This window comes from Phodopus roborovskii, unplaced genomic scaffold (genome assembly GCF_943737965.1).
Source record: "Phodopus roborovskii unplaced genomic scaffold, PHOROB, whole genome shotgun sequence".
In the NCBI taxonomy this organism is placed as follows: domain Eukaryota; kingdom Metazoa; phylum Chordata; class Mammalia; order Rodentia; family Cricetidae; genus Phodopus; species Phodopus roborovskii.
The window spans coordinates 22953061-22967514 of record NW_026126567.1 but is presented as its reverse complement, the minus strand read 5'-3'; positions in this window follow the sequence as shown (position 1 = coordinate 22967514).

The following is a 14454-nucleotide window of genomic DNA, read 5'->3' as shown; positions in this document are numbered from 1 at the left end:
CTTGAATTTGACAGCTTCATAACTCATCTAAGTAGAAAATTAAGCCCATCTCTGAGCCCATCTGTCTATATTTAGTAAACCACTAACTAGGTGGGGCTATAAAAATAAGATCTGGCCCTTCTCTTGAGCCAAGATTTTTTATTTATAAAAAAAAAGGGGAAAAAGTTACAGGGAGAGCCAGAGTGAGGAAGAGAAACAGTGACAAAGGCTACATATGTCTCACAAAGTCTGAAATGGCTACAATCACCTCCCTATCCAACAGTTTGCAACATTTGACTCAATAGAGCTCACTATCCCTTCACCAAAGGTGATAGCTTCTTTATACCTATTACTTTGTCTTTGTATTCCTTACTTCATAATTCTATGTAATTTTTCTCATAGCATGTATATCTTATTGTTTTGAGACTTTTTATATAATTATCAATAATTTTTCTTTGATTATTATAATTGGTTCATTTTGTTTTTACTTTTCTGCCCTGCTATGCAAATCTAAGCAGCTCATCATGATTTACATAATTCTGATTTGACAGAATGATGTCTATTACTGTGACAAGATGCTATGACCAAGGAAACTTACTTAGGAGTTTGTTTGGGGGCTTACATTTTGACCATCATGGTGGAGAACATGGCTGCAGGCCGGCAAGGTGCTGGACCAGCAGTTGAGAACTTTCATACTGATAAAGTACATGGCAGCTTAGAGAGCGAACTGAGAACGGTGTACACTCTTGAAACCTTGATACTCTAACCCAGCGACAAGCTGCCTCCAACAAGACCATACTTTGTAACCCTTCCAAAACAGCTCTACCAACTGGATCCAAGTTTTCAAATATATGAGTCTATGAGGGCTATTCTCATTAAATCACCACACAAAACAAAAACCTGTATGAAGGGGAGGGACTATGCTAACTTATCAAATGAACTTCCCTTTTTGTTTGATAATTAATTGTGCAACGTTTTAGATTTCTTTATGCATGGTGTGGTAGTTAAATGTAATTGGCCTCCTTGAATTAGGAGGTGTGGCCCTGTTGGAGGACGTGTGACACTGTGGGGGTGGGCTTTTCTGTCTCCTATGTTCAAGCTACATGCAGTATGGACACAGACACTTTCTGCTGCCCATGGACCAAGATGTAAAACTCACAGCTTCTGCTCCAGCACTAGGCCTGTCTGCACACAATCATGCTTCACCATGATGATTGGGACTGAACCTCTGAAACTGCCAGCTGCAGTTAAATGATTTCTTTTATAAGAGTTTCCCTGGTCATGGTGTCGTGTCACAGCAACAGAAACCCCGATTAAGACCCATCGATAGATTCTCATGCTCTTGAGTATAGCTAATTTTTAATTTCAGTCAAACATAAAAAATTAGCATGTAAAGTATTCTTTCGGAAGATGAGGCCATGTGTTCAGTGGGAATAGAGCTAACTGATAGAAGGATGCTCTCGTATTTGGTCAGTGCCACAGAAAGCTCCTCAATTCTTTGTGTTTCTATGCCAGTAGCCAGGCATTCACTATTTAAAATAACAATGTAATTAATAATCTGGCAATGTCAGATAGATCTACAATAGGCAAATCAGCCTTCACCAATCATCAGTGATCTGCACATTACCTTCCTTTTTTGAATTATATATTTATCTACAGGGTCTTCCAAAAAATGTTAATAATTAGACATGTAGAAACCAATATTCTTTTTTTTCTGTTTCTCTACCATAGAGTGGGGTTCTCTACACAATACTTTGTATTGCTACATCTTCCTATACGTTCATAATTTAAAAGAGAGACTTGCTACCACTTTTTCAAAGGAGAATGGTTTCTGATGCTACACGATAACATTTAAAGAGAGAGAGAGAGAGAGAGAGAGAGAGAGAGAGAGAGAGAGAGAGAGAATTTGAGAGGAAATATCTGGGTCTCAGTTCAAGATCAATTACTTATTACCAAAGTTTTCATATAATTTCCTAGGGAAGTGAGGCCAATGATTATACTTTGTGCATTTTTAAGAGGCCACATGTGATACTTCCCATAAAAACATATAAGCATATAGCAAGAGTCAGCCCATAATTTTTTAAGTTGCCCATTAAGAAGGATTTTATACTATGTAGTCTCAACATGGAGGACACAGTTTACATGGGAGACAATATAAACAGACATTGCCCTGTACATATATGGAGTAGTGATATCAAATATAGCACACATGTAATGTATCTATTATAAAAATATCATGGGCAAACTCAACCACCCAGAGGCTATTCCCTATGAAAAGTGACTCTCTCTTCCCCAGACACTAGCAATTGACAATAACTCCTCAGCTAGGGGTGGGCTCCTCCCCATGTGTCTTAGGGTTTCTATTGATGTGAAGAGACATCATAATCATAGCAACTCTTATAAAGGAAAATACTTAATGCTGGTTGCTCATATACAGTTTCAGAGGTTCAGTCCATTATCATCATGGCGAAAAGCAAGGCAGCATGCAGGCAGATATAGTGCTAGAGAAGGAGCAGAGAGTTCTTTAAAATTACAGGTAACAAGAAGCGGTCTAAGACACTGGTTTTGTTTGAGCATATATGAGTCCTCAAAGACCTTTCACAGTGACACACTTCCTCTAATAAGACCATACTTACACCTACAAAGCCACACATCCTAAAAATGCCACTCCCACACCACACCATCTATGCTGGGATTTTGATTGACTTGATCTTGTAGAGATCTTGTGCAAGAAATCACAGACACCATGAGTTTGTATCTGTAGTAGGGCTCTCGTATTTTGAAAATAATTTTTCAGCAGTATTCCTAAACCATGGCTTTCACAATCCTTTTTCCTCATCTTTCACAGTAATGCCTGAGCTTTGGAATGGATATAGATGATTTTATAGTTGTTCCACTTAGGGCTATACACTCCTCCATCATTTAACTTCTGCATTTTGAGTCCCTTCATTAAGTGCTATTCACCTTAAATAGAAATTTCTCTGAGGAGGGTGATAGCTGCACTCATATTTGGGTATGAATGTATTTAGGCAGTGTGATAGTATGTCCATTTAGAAAAGGGAAACAATGGGTTCTCACGTAATTCCTATACTAGTGTATGATATGCTCTTGCTCCATGAGCAATCTGAAAGCTCTAATTGGACATAATGGGTTAAAAACAAAAGAAGGCATGAGATAGGGAAGGTAGCATGATTAAGGCATCAAAGGAAGTTGCAGGGGGTGGAAGATTGAGATGACCCAAATACATTGCATCCAGGTATGAAATTCTCAAAGTATGTACGTGTGTGCATGTATATGTGTTCATTGAAAAGATAAAAATAATTTTTTTAAAAAAAAAAGAGGGAAGAAGAGAGGAAGGGAGGTAAGTTGAGTAAGAATGAACAAAATGGTTGAGACCCATTGTCTGCTAAAGGCTCAGTCTCCATTCTGTTGGGCTGTTGCAAGTGGTGGACTCTTTAAAACGTGGGTCAAGTTGAAAGAAGGAAGGTCACTGGGGTAGATTGTTAATGGAGATTTTCTGGCTCTGGCTATCTCCTCCTCTCGGTGCTTCTAGACTGCCATGACGTGTGCAGCTTCCTTGCCACCTCTCTTCTGCTCAAAAGCCACAGAGCCGAGTGACTCAGCACTGACATTCTGAAATGGTGACCTGAACTCAGCCTTCCCTCCCTGTGATCTGATGACCTGATGTGGTTTTCCAAGGTCATTGTGAGCTGGCTCAAACTCTGCCATAAGTACCACAGGGTGGTTAATTAATCTCATCTACTAATTAACTCACTGTGGATGAAAATCAACGTATATTCTTCTATAGTAAAACTTACTTTGCTTTTTAGGTTTTCATTCTGACTAGAAAAAAGAATCCACATTCTGAGCCAGTTGAAGCTCTCCCAACCCTCACCTACCTCCTTCCCAAAGTGATGGATTGGAGATGTAGTAAGGCTTGGGGGAGCCGCCTGCAGTTTGCAGTCCACAGTTACTATGGGGGTTCACCTCACCATTTTTAGTTCACAGGTTGAAACAGGCAACTCCCACACTGCTCTGGAGCTCACCGGGTTTTGTGGTATAGATTTCTGGGCCCTGCTGCCTGGAGTCTCCCTCCACATAGTTCTGTCCCGTTTACTTGTTAAAACAAGAATAATTGTAGATATTACCAAAGTATGAGCTTTTACAAAATAAAGGATCTAAGAGTTCTTATACCTTTAATTAATCATGACACAAATAATTATTAATTATGAATTCTAGGCTTTAGTTTAGGCTTATAACTTATAACTAGCTCTTATAACTTATTTCAACCTGCTTTTCTTCATCTGTTTTGCTTTGGGGCCTTTGCCTTTCTTTCATTTTGTATATCCTACTTTCCTGCTTCCTCTGTGTCTGACTGGTTAGCCCCTAGTGTCTTCCTCTTGTTCTCTCTTGAACCTAGATTCCTCCTCCTATATATCCAGCCCTGCCTATCCCTCTACTGCTTAGCTATTGGCTGTTCACCTTTTTTTATTAGACCAATTAGCTGCTTTAGGCAAACAAAGCAAAACAGCAATACATCTTTACATAATTAAACAAATACACATCTTTATATAGTTAAACAAATGCAACATAAACAAATGTAACAACATATCTTTACATAGTTAAACAATTATTCTGCAGCACAAACAAATGCAATGGATCTTTATATAGTTAAATAAATACTATATTTCACAACATATTTTTGTGTAGCAGTACTTTAATATTGTACTAACATTACCTTGTAGCAAGCCTTCCTACAAGACCGCCTTGTGATATGCTTCAACCAGCAAGAGCCAAAAGACAAAGAGGAAACACAGGTGTGTGTGTGTGTGTGTGTGTATGTGTGTGTGTGTGTGTGTGTGATGGGTCTCATTTTTCACTGGTGGCTCATTATCAATGTTGGCTTTTTCTTTCCCCCCAGAAACTATTGAGTAATAAAATTCACTCCATATAATGTACAATTAAATTACTTTTAATTACACATTACTTTTAGAAAATTTATAAAGCCACACAATCATAGCCATGATCAAGTTTTAGAGCATTTACATCATTCTCCAGAAATTCTCCAACACCTGTTTTTAGTCAATCCTGGCTCCTTCTCTAGCCTAAAGTAATGATTTCTGTCTCTATAAACTGTCCTTTTCCAGATACCTCATATGAATGAAATCACATAGAACATGGTGTTTTATACTCAATGACTTTTACTTAGGCAGAGGGTTTTAAGGTTCACTCATGCTGCATTTGTCAGTGTTTTATTCCATCTTATTACTGAGTAGAATTCCATCCTGTAAATCTACCAATTTCATTTATCCATTGGCCAGGTGACACAAATTTAAATAAGTTACATCTTTTGGCTCCAGTGAATAACATTTTATGATACTTCATATTCAAATCTTCCTATGCATGTTGTTTTTCTTTCCCCTGGTTGGATTCTTAGGAGGGAATCTCTTGGTTCATGTAGATGATTATTATTAATATTTTTACAGGTACCCAAATATTTTGCAGAGAAATCATCCACTTTAACATTCCTGCATGTGCGTCATGAGCACAATTTCTCTCAATGCTTGGCACCACTTGGAACCATATGTCACTTGGTTATGGTGACTGTTATATGTAATCCAGGTTTTAATGTGCATTTCCCAAATACCTAATTTTGTTGAGTTCCTTCATGGTGGTTATAGATTACTACTTCTTTTTTACTGAAATATCTTGTTCATGTATTTGCTCATTTTTAAACTTGGCTTGTCTTTAGGTTATTTTATACATTTTGAGTAAAATTCCATCAACACATAGTCTTCAACCAGTTTCTTCCACTTTATGGCTTGTCTTCTCAAAATTTTAATGGTGTTCTTGGAAGAACAGAGATTTTAATCTGTAAAGTTGTATTTCCTAGGTTTGTTTAAAGTGCTAATATATTTTGCCACATTTGTGAACCCTGACACTTTGCCTAGCCTGAAATTGTTCGTTTTTTGTTTTTCTTAAAACTTTCCTTTGAAATCTATCTTTTAAAAGTCTTACATTTCAACTTAAAACCATTTTTTCTTTATTGTATATTATTTTTATAATGATATGGCAACAAATAGTACATTAATATTGGAAATGAGTATTGGGCTCAATTTTTCACTTGAATATTGTGCCCGATTAACTGGAATATGACCCAGAAATTAGACACAGTGAAGATTTAGCATGATTCCTTCCTATTTCTTACTCAAATGGGTGCTTAGTAAACAAAACATTAGAAAGACCTCAACATTAGGCATGCTCTGAATTTTCTCAGACAGAAAGAGCTACTACAGGACCGAAGACTTAAATGCCGAGGTAGTTAGTACTCTAAGTGGAACCTGTATAAGAAAGGTGGGGATAGTTGGGAGAGGGAATTTTTTAGAGTGTTGGTGGGTCTCCTTACCATTCATTTATTTGCTTTACACATGGTGCCTTCCTCTCCCCCCAAATCGCAATGGTGTGGCTTCTTCAAGTTTTTGTTCAATATATAGACAATGGGAAATACAAATTGCTTCATGATAATGTTCCAAGAGAGGTGTCCAGGTGCTTGGTGTCCCCAAGTGATGTGACCATGTGTTGACATCATTACAGATTCCTTGATCTGAAGAACTATTTTTTTTTTGCTCCAGAAGGCAGTGCGTTAGCCTATGTATCCCCCAGACTTTGTGTGAAATCTGGATACCTGTGATTGTTACTGATGCTGCTATAGAAGAAATGGTCTTGATGCTTTCTAAGAGGGTTCATCATTGGGACATCTCTAGATTATAGGTGGGCCTCATCAAGCTTGGAAGCAATTTTATTGGTGTCAATCAGCCCTTCCTAGTGTCACTTACAAAGGTGAAGAGTCCTTATTACCACCCCACACTGTGGTCAGCAGCATCCAGCACTATAGAAAGGATGTAGATTAATTTTCCATGCAGCGAGGCATCACTCTCAGCCAGCTTTGTGCAGCATCAAACTCTTTACCTGGCTTCTTCATTCCTGCACACAACCTTCTAGATCTATGGCCTGCTGGCTGCTAGAAACAGATGTCTATGACCCTCCCCACCAGCATCAACATATAAGAAGCACAGTGCAGGGTACTGATGTGATGGCTGGGGTTTGCTGAGATTTCCAAGTTTCACCTCAAAGTCACTGCTCACCCTGCCTTTCCTGTGCTCCTTCCTCTTCACTGGCTTTATGACCCATTTTGATTTAGATTTTCTGCATAACATATTATCAATTGTGTCACAGAGCACTTATTCTCTGATTGTTTAAACAAAAAGGTACCTGTGTGGCAAATTAAATCATCATAAGTACAAGGGGTAATTCCTTGAGCTACCTGCCTGTGATTACACCAGTATTACATCATCTCCTTACTATACCTTCCTAAAAAGGGTTATGGTGATGATGTAAGTTCTCCAACCCCATTACTTTCAAAATTGTCTTGACAGTTTGTTACCATTTACATTTTAAGGCTGACTTTTAAAATAATCTCCTTAGCCCTTGTGTCTCTCCTTAGCCCTCTCCATCACCTTCTCTCTGATTAAATCCCAGGTCCTCACACAAGCTGGTAAAGCGCTCTATCACCTAGATAGGACCCATACCAATGTTCAACTTCCTATTGTCTCTCAATAATGTCTATTTGTTTCCATTTTAAAATATTGAGGTTTTATTTTTAATGTTGGAGCTAATTTGTTTCTAAATTTGATTTTTCTGATGATTTTATATATGAAAGTGTTTTCTTACTTTCATTTTCAGGTTGTTCATTGATGGCATTAGTTTTGATTATTTAAGTCTTCTGACTAACTTTCTGGAACTTTCCAACAAATCTCTACTTGCCTCAAATAAGATAAAACATCACACAAGCAAATGTGCTAACTCCCTTTCTCTCTCTGATTATTTTCAAGACCATTTTAACTTACTGTACTTCATATCAAGAAAGTCATTTGGTGGCATCAGCAACATTAGTTACTTGGTTTTGTTTTTTTGTTTTTTTTTTTGACATTTTGGGGTCAGTAGTATTTTGTCTTGTTTTAGTTGAAAATGGAGGATGACTTTTATTTCTTATATTATAAATGTGCATTATTTTATACATATATTATTTTTAATCTCTACTAGGTTCAGCATTCAAATGGCTGCCTATATTTTATTTACTTAGCAACACATTTTTCCCTCCTTGGTTGCTTGCTAGGAGGTTTGCATCTGAGCTTTCCTGTCATACTTTTTATTGTTTTATTAAATAAAACCACTGCAAAATGTATTTTATTTACTTACAAATATATTTGTAAAATTTGAAGAAGTGATGAATATCCAAAAGAACCATATGCTAAAATCATTGACGTTCGACTAGTGAGGTCATTATTAATATAAGTGGGGTGATGTTGGCCCTTTAAAATGGCATATTTCACCTTCTACAGTTTCAAATTTGCTCTCCCACTTAAACATTTAACAAACTGTCCTAAGTTCACTATTTATTCTGGAATGAAGACTTCCAGGCTCATAGTTGCATCATGGGTACATTATGACTGTCCTCCAAAATCCACATACATAGACGGATATTAAACCAGAATGTTTAAATAAATGTTATTTCACTTCATCTTCAGACTCACTCATCAAGGTAAATTAATATGGGGATCCATTAAATTAACATCTCAGTATTAAATATCATAAATAATACAGCATTTTTTATTCTTGACCTAATTGCAAGTCTCAAAATATAGAATTCACATTGTTTAACAATGATACTCTAACAGTACCCTACAAAGTATAGTATACCTTTAATCAGTTAAATCTACATTTCTCCTCTGTACTCAGTCTCACCATGAAAAGTTCTTATGTTCCTTTGTGAAAACCTGGAGACATAAAGATAAACACTTCCTAGATATTGAGGCAAATATATAAAAAGCGATACTTTTCTTGTCGTCTAGACTGCACATATTTAGTCAGTGTCCACATTGCACCAAGTGCTATGATAGACACTAGGAAATGGTGTAATATTACAATTATGGCTTCTGTGCTCAGGGCTTGTTTCCTTGGGAGCTAATTGGTCAGCAATGAAAGAGCAGTTAAGGGTGAAGCAGCTGAGAACAGTACCTACTTCAATAGGATGTCCTGGAGGTAACATGCTTATCTCCTCCGTGTATTGTTGGACATCATTTTATTATTGACAACTTTTATTTGAACTTTTCTGTAACTTAAAGAAAAATAGCAACAAGTAAAAGGACGGCTGCATGCTCTTTCTCAGACTTACAAGGTGGCAGTGTTCTTCATAATTTCCACATCTGTTTTATATATGCATTTATCTGTGTCTGTCTACTGACTACCTGCATATCTTCTGTCATATAGTCACTGTCTCGTCTGTCTGTCTGTCTTGTGTACAATTTTTTTGTCTGTTGAGAGAGCATTGACCGTGAGCTTTTAACCTTAGGTAGGCCAGCCTGTGTTTCTCAAGGGGAAAGGTTATCTTTGGAATTCCAGTACTGTTGCCAGTGAGTGAAATTAATATTAATGAAACATTCTGTAAATTACCATCCATTTTCCTTTCTGGACTGTCTTCACTAGCAACGTCCTGTAAAGCAGTCCTCTCATCTTCAGAATTTCAAGATTCATCCTATACTTGGGGATGGCATTTAGCCTTGTCGCTTCCATTTGCTTTAAAGTGGAGTGTTTCCATAGAAGGTGGTCCCATCTAGTCTTTCTCTTTTTTTTATGGAACGCCTCTAGTTTAGGGTTTGTCTGATGTTTAGGTTTAAGTTATACATCCTCTTTCAGGAGCAGCACTGGTGACCTTACAACATCTACCTGTGGTTTGTGTTTCACAGATTTTCTGTCTCTCCCAACTGCCCCTACAGAGTTGGTAATGTTTATTTGAATCCCTTGGTGGCAACAGTGAACAGTTTCTTCACCCTGTTATTAGTGCATTTCCTGTCATCACTGTTAGTATTCAGGCATCAGCACTGACCTGACTTGGGGTTCTGACAGGGTATGCCCTCAGCTGCAGCCACTAAGAGCACCACCTGTGTATATTTATTATGTTCCGTTTTAAAAGGGCCCTGCCCACCTCCCATCGGCTCTCTCTATCTGTTCCTCTCTTCCCTCTCTCTCTCTCTGCCTCTCTTCCCTCTCTCTTACTGCCCCTGGAGGCCAGGCTCCCTCCTCTTTCCCTTTTTAAAATCCTTTCCCTTAATACAAACAAAACAAAATAAAAAAAAATCCCTCTACTTGAATTCTGTCAAATGATGTCTTTCTTGAGTTGCTTTTTTTAAATTTTATTTTGTTATTATTATTACAACAATTCTAATTAGCAGTTCAGGGAAACAGCCTGAGACCATGGTAATGGAATACCTCATTGTGGTTAGCATCCATGATGTTTCTTTCCTGGTACAGCCTTAACTATAATAGTCACAAATTAATTATTTCTCCATCATTCTATTTTTAGCTCTTATTATTATTGTGCACAAGGCGGAAGACAACTGTTTTGCCTAAAATTCCAGTAAGTAACTTTTTTTATACCTTCAAAACAACCAGTTAAAAGTAACATTTGCAGTTGGATTTTGAGATAAACTTTGACAATAGAAACTGCATGTGTGTAATAAAATTTACCTGCTGAGAATATCTTAGGAAGTCCAGTGTATCTTCCATTTGAAAACAACATACAGGAAAGTAGAAGGAAAATTTTCTCGCATTACTAGTTACAGTTTATTGTTAAATAGAAACTTTTCAAGTACTTGCTGTGTTTCTATTGAAAGATACTAGACCCCATGAGCACAATACAATGAGAGAAGTCCAAACAACAGTAATTCTAAACAAATGACTAATAATCACATCAATTTATAGATTATTTGATTGATGCTCTCTCCACTTCTTTAAATAGACTTGATTATATGGATTAAAGAATTAATGATAAAGGTTAAATGTTTTAAAAGTTTATAGATGAATATATAATAGGTCAGTATTATCAGAGATTTTGAAGTATAAAAACTTATTTATTTCTGTCCATATTACACATATCTGCTAAAGTAATTTTCTAAAAGCACTTCAAATTCCTTGGGATGAAGAAATATAGTTTGGGGAGACAAATAATTCACACATGTCACAAAGATCTCCATAGAGCCAGTGCTTTTTGCCTCTTTTCATGTTCATTGTCTCCCCCTTATTTTATTCCACACACCTGCCTAGAAAAGCACAGACTTCTTGGTAAATCCTGGATAAACACTTTTCTGAGTAACTTAGTATAAAAAAAATAAAAAATAAAAAAAATTAGGGAAGTGGAATAAATGATTTATGCACAGCCTTCCAGCTACGGATTAAAACTGAGCAAGCTTCCCCAACTTCACACCAGTAGCTTTTCCACTATCTCATGCCTGATGTGAAGGCTATTCCCTCACATCGATGCCCTGGCAATGGCCAGTCTGATCCTGTGTAAAATCATACCATGCAGATGATACTGTCTTTGCTTACTCAGTGGTCATGCCTATCCGCTAATGGGTTGATGCTTGTGACCAGAGGACTACTTTAATACTTCAAAGAAATTATTTTTCAAGTCCCTTCAGAATTTGGAATATCATGTGTCCTCACATCCTTGGAGTGACTACAATTTGGAGCCAGGAAAAAGGACTGGAAATAGTTTTGGATCCCTGGTAACATTAATGCTATTAGCTTCTGTTCCTCGGCATCCATAAGTCATGACAGTAAAGAAAAAACATAAGATTTTCAGCCTGGACCCAAGCAAACACACTGGAAAATTCCACAGTGGTAATGGCTCCCAAGAGAAGTGAATTACAAGAAACTCTATAAAGTAGCCATGATTGCAGCCATGCTAAAATCTCTTTTTATGTTTAAATAGGTAAATTTTTATGGAGCTTGTCTTGTTAACTGTTATTTTCAGGGTTGATTAAATGTGAGAAATTTACCTATTTACTTTTCTTATTTAAAGACAGGTCTTTCTCCATAGTCTCAGCTGTCTTCAAACCTGAGATTCGTCCCTAATATCTCAAATACAGTTTATAGACATGAAGTAGCCTACAGCACTTCATTATATTCTTTTGTATTTTGTATTCATTGTATTGTTTTGATTTTTACATATCACAATGTATGAGCTCTATTATTCATGTCTTTGGGGATGTGAAGTATTATGGAATATGTCCATACAGAATATTCTCCATAATATAAGCTGAATGTCACGTGTATCAGTTATTTTGCATTACTGTGATACAAAACCCTGACCAAAGGCAACTCAACGCAGAAGTTTATTTGTGCTTATGGTACCAGAGGGGAAAGAGTCCATGATGGTGGACAAAGGCAAGGCAGCAAGCCATGAGCATGGCAGCTGGAAAAGGAAGCTGATAGCTCATACCCTGAATCAAGAACAAGATGCAGAGATCAAGGAAACATCAGAGAGGCTTTAAGCTCTCAGAGCCTGTCCTATCTGCTGTGAGATACTTCCCCCAGAAAGTCGGCAGCTTCTAAACCTCCACAAATAGTACTATCAACTGGAGACAAAGTATCCAAATGCCTGAGACTATGAGGAACGTATCTCATTCACACCACCACAATATGAATTTCAAAGTGCTATTGCCATCATTACACATTCCTTAATTCTCACAACAAAATTACCAGAAAGGCATATCTGTTCCTTTAAAATATGAGCAACAAAGCCACATAAAGTTCAGCAACTTGTCCAAGATCATTGAACTTTAATGGTTAGATTTCACTTTTGGGTCTAGTTTTGACTTCTTATGACCTGTTCTATGTGGTTATGAATTTAGGTTATGTCACAATGTATTTGTTAAATATACATAATTTCTTCAAACATATAGAAAGCCCATATTAATACATATTGCCCATGTTCTAGACACAGCTTATGCATCAGGGACAGGACCTGATCCCACTGCCAGGAACCCCACAAACAGACCAAGCTATACAACTGACACTCACATACAGAGGGGCTTAATTAGTTCCCCTGCAGGCTCCCTAGCTGTCTGTCCAGATTTTATGAGCACCCATTAGCTGAAATCAGTTGTTTCTGGGGGTTTGCCCATCATGATCTTGACAAGATATTCTAAGCTACTATGTGTGGTGATGTGTTGAAGTGGCAATGGAAGATGAATGCAGCTTCCCAGCATAATGGGAAACAAATCTATTGTCCTCAGCCTACTCCTCCAAGACGTACCTTCCACAGTTCATTTCACAAGTCTGAGAATGTGAGGCAAATTTTGGGTAAAATGTCTCATGCTTAGAAATAAATAACCAAAGTGCTGGCAGCTGTCTTGCATGCCTTGCTTTAGAGCATTCTGGTTTCGACTTTCTGTATTTCTCTGTGTCACCATGGCTCACATCCCCTCTTCTTCCACACTTGTCACAGGCAGGTCATTTTCTTATCTCTATTTCATTCTTTTAAGAAGCCTCTGCAGCATCCTATTTCCAAAGTCAGCACCTGCCTTCTTTCTTTGATTTTAATTCAGCATACAAAACGATGGATCTCATTTCTGCATTTTCATACAGTCTTTGTTTTCTTTCATGCTCTGCTGTCATGCTGGGTTGCTCTGGTCATAACCATCCTTCAACTTCCATTTCACATGCACAAATACTACTACTAAGATCTCATCTTCCCCTCTTTCTAGTTTCCTGATCTACACTTGTGTGTGCACATGCATGGGCACACACACACACACACACACACACACACACACACACACACTTAAAATCGAGATGGGGAGAAAACATGGTATTGTTTGAGACAGGTTTATTTTGCTTAACAACATTATTTCATTTTGTTATTATGATTGAATAAAATTCTATAAGGTACCACATTTTCTGCTGATGGACATCTATGTTGATTATATTTCTTAGTTATTATGAACAGTATAAAATAAACATGGTTGCATATCTCTGGGTAGGGGTTGGAGTTCTTGGCATATATACCTAAGAGGGATATAACAGGCTCATATGATAGTACTATTTTTAATTTTTTAAATATCCCCTACACTGATTTCCATAGTGACTACATCAGTTTTTCATTGCAACCAGTCATCAATAGAAATTCTTTTCTCTACATCTTGGCCAACATTTGTACCTTGATGTTAGCCATTCTGACCAGAGTGAAATGGAATCTCAAAGTAGTTTTAACTTACATTTCTTTGACAGCTAAGAACATTGAACATATTTTCAACTATTATTAGCCATGTGTGTTTCCTCTTTGATCCACTAGCTCACTTATTGGAAGAGTTAAGTGTGAGAGAGTATTTAATTTTTGTGATAGGTTATATATTCTGGGTCTTGCTCCCTGGTCTAATGCATAGCTAGCAGAGATTTTCTTCTAGTATGTAAGTAGTTTTTAGTGACTGTTTGTTTCTAATTTACATAATTCTGTATGCCAATTTTTGTGATGATTTGTTATTGGAGTAATTTTCAAAATGTTCTTGCATATTCTTATACCTTGACAAGGTCTTTGATCTATTTTAATTTATATTTTTGTAGGGTGAGGAATGG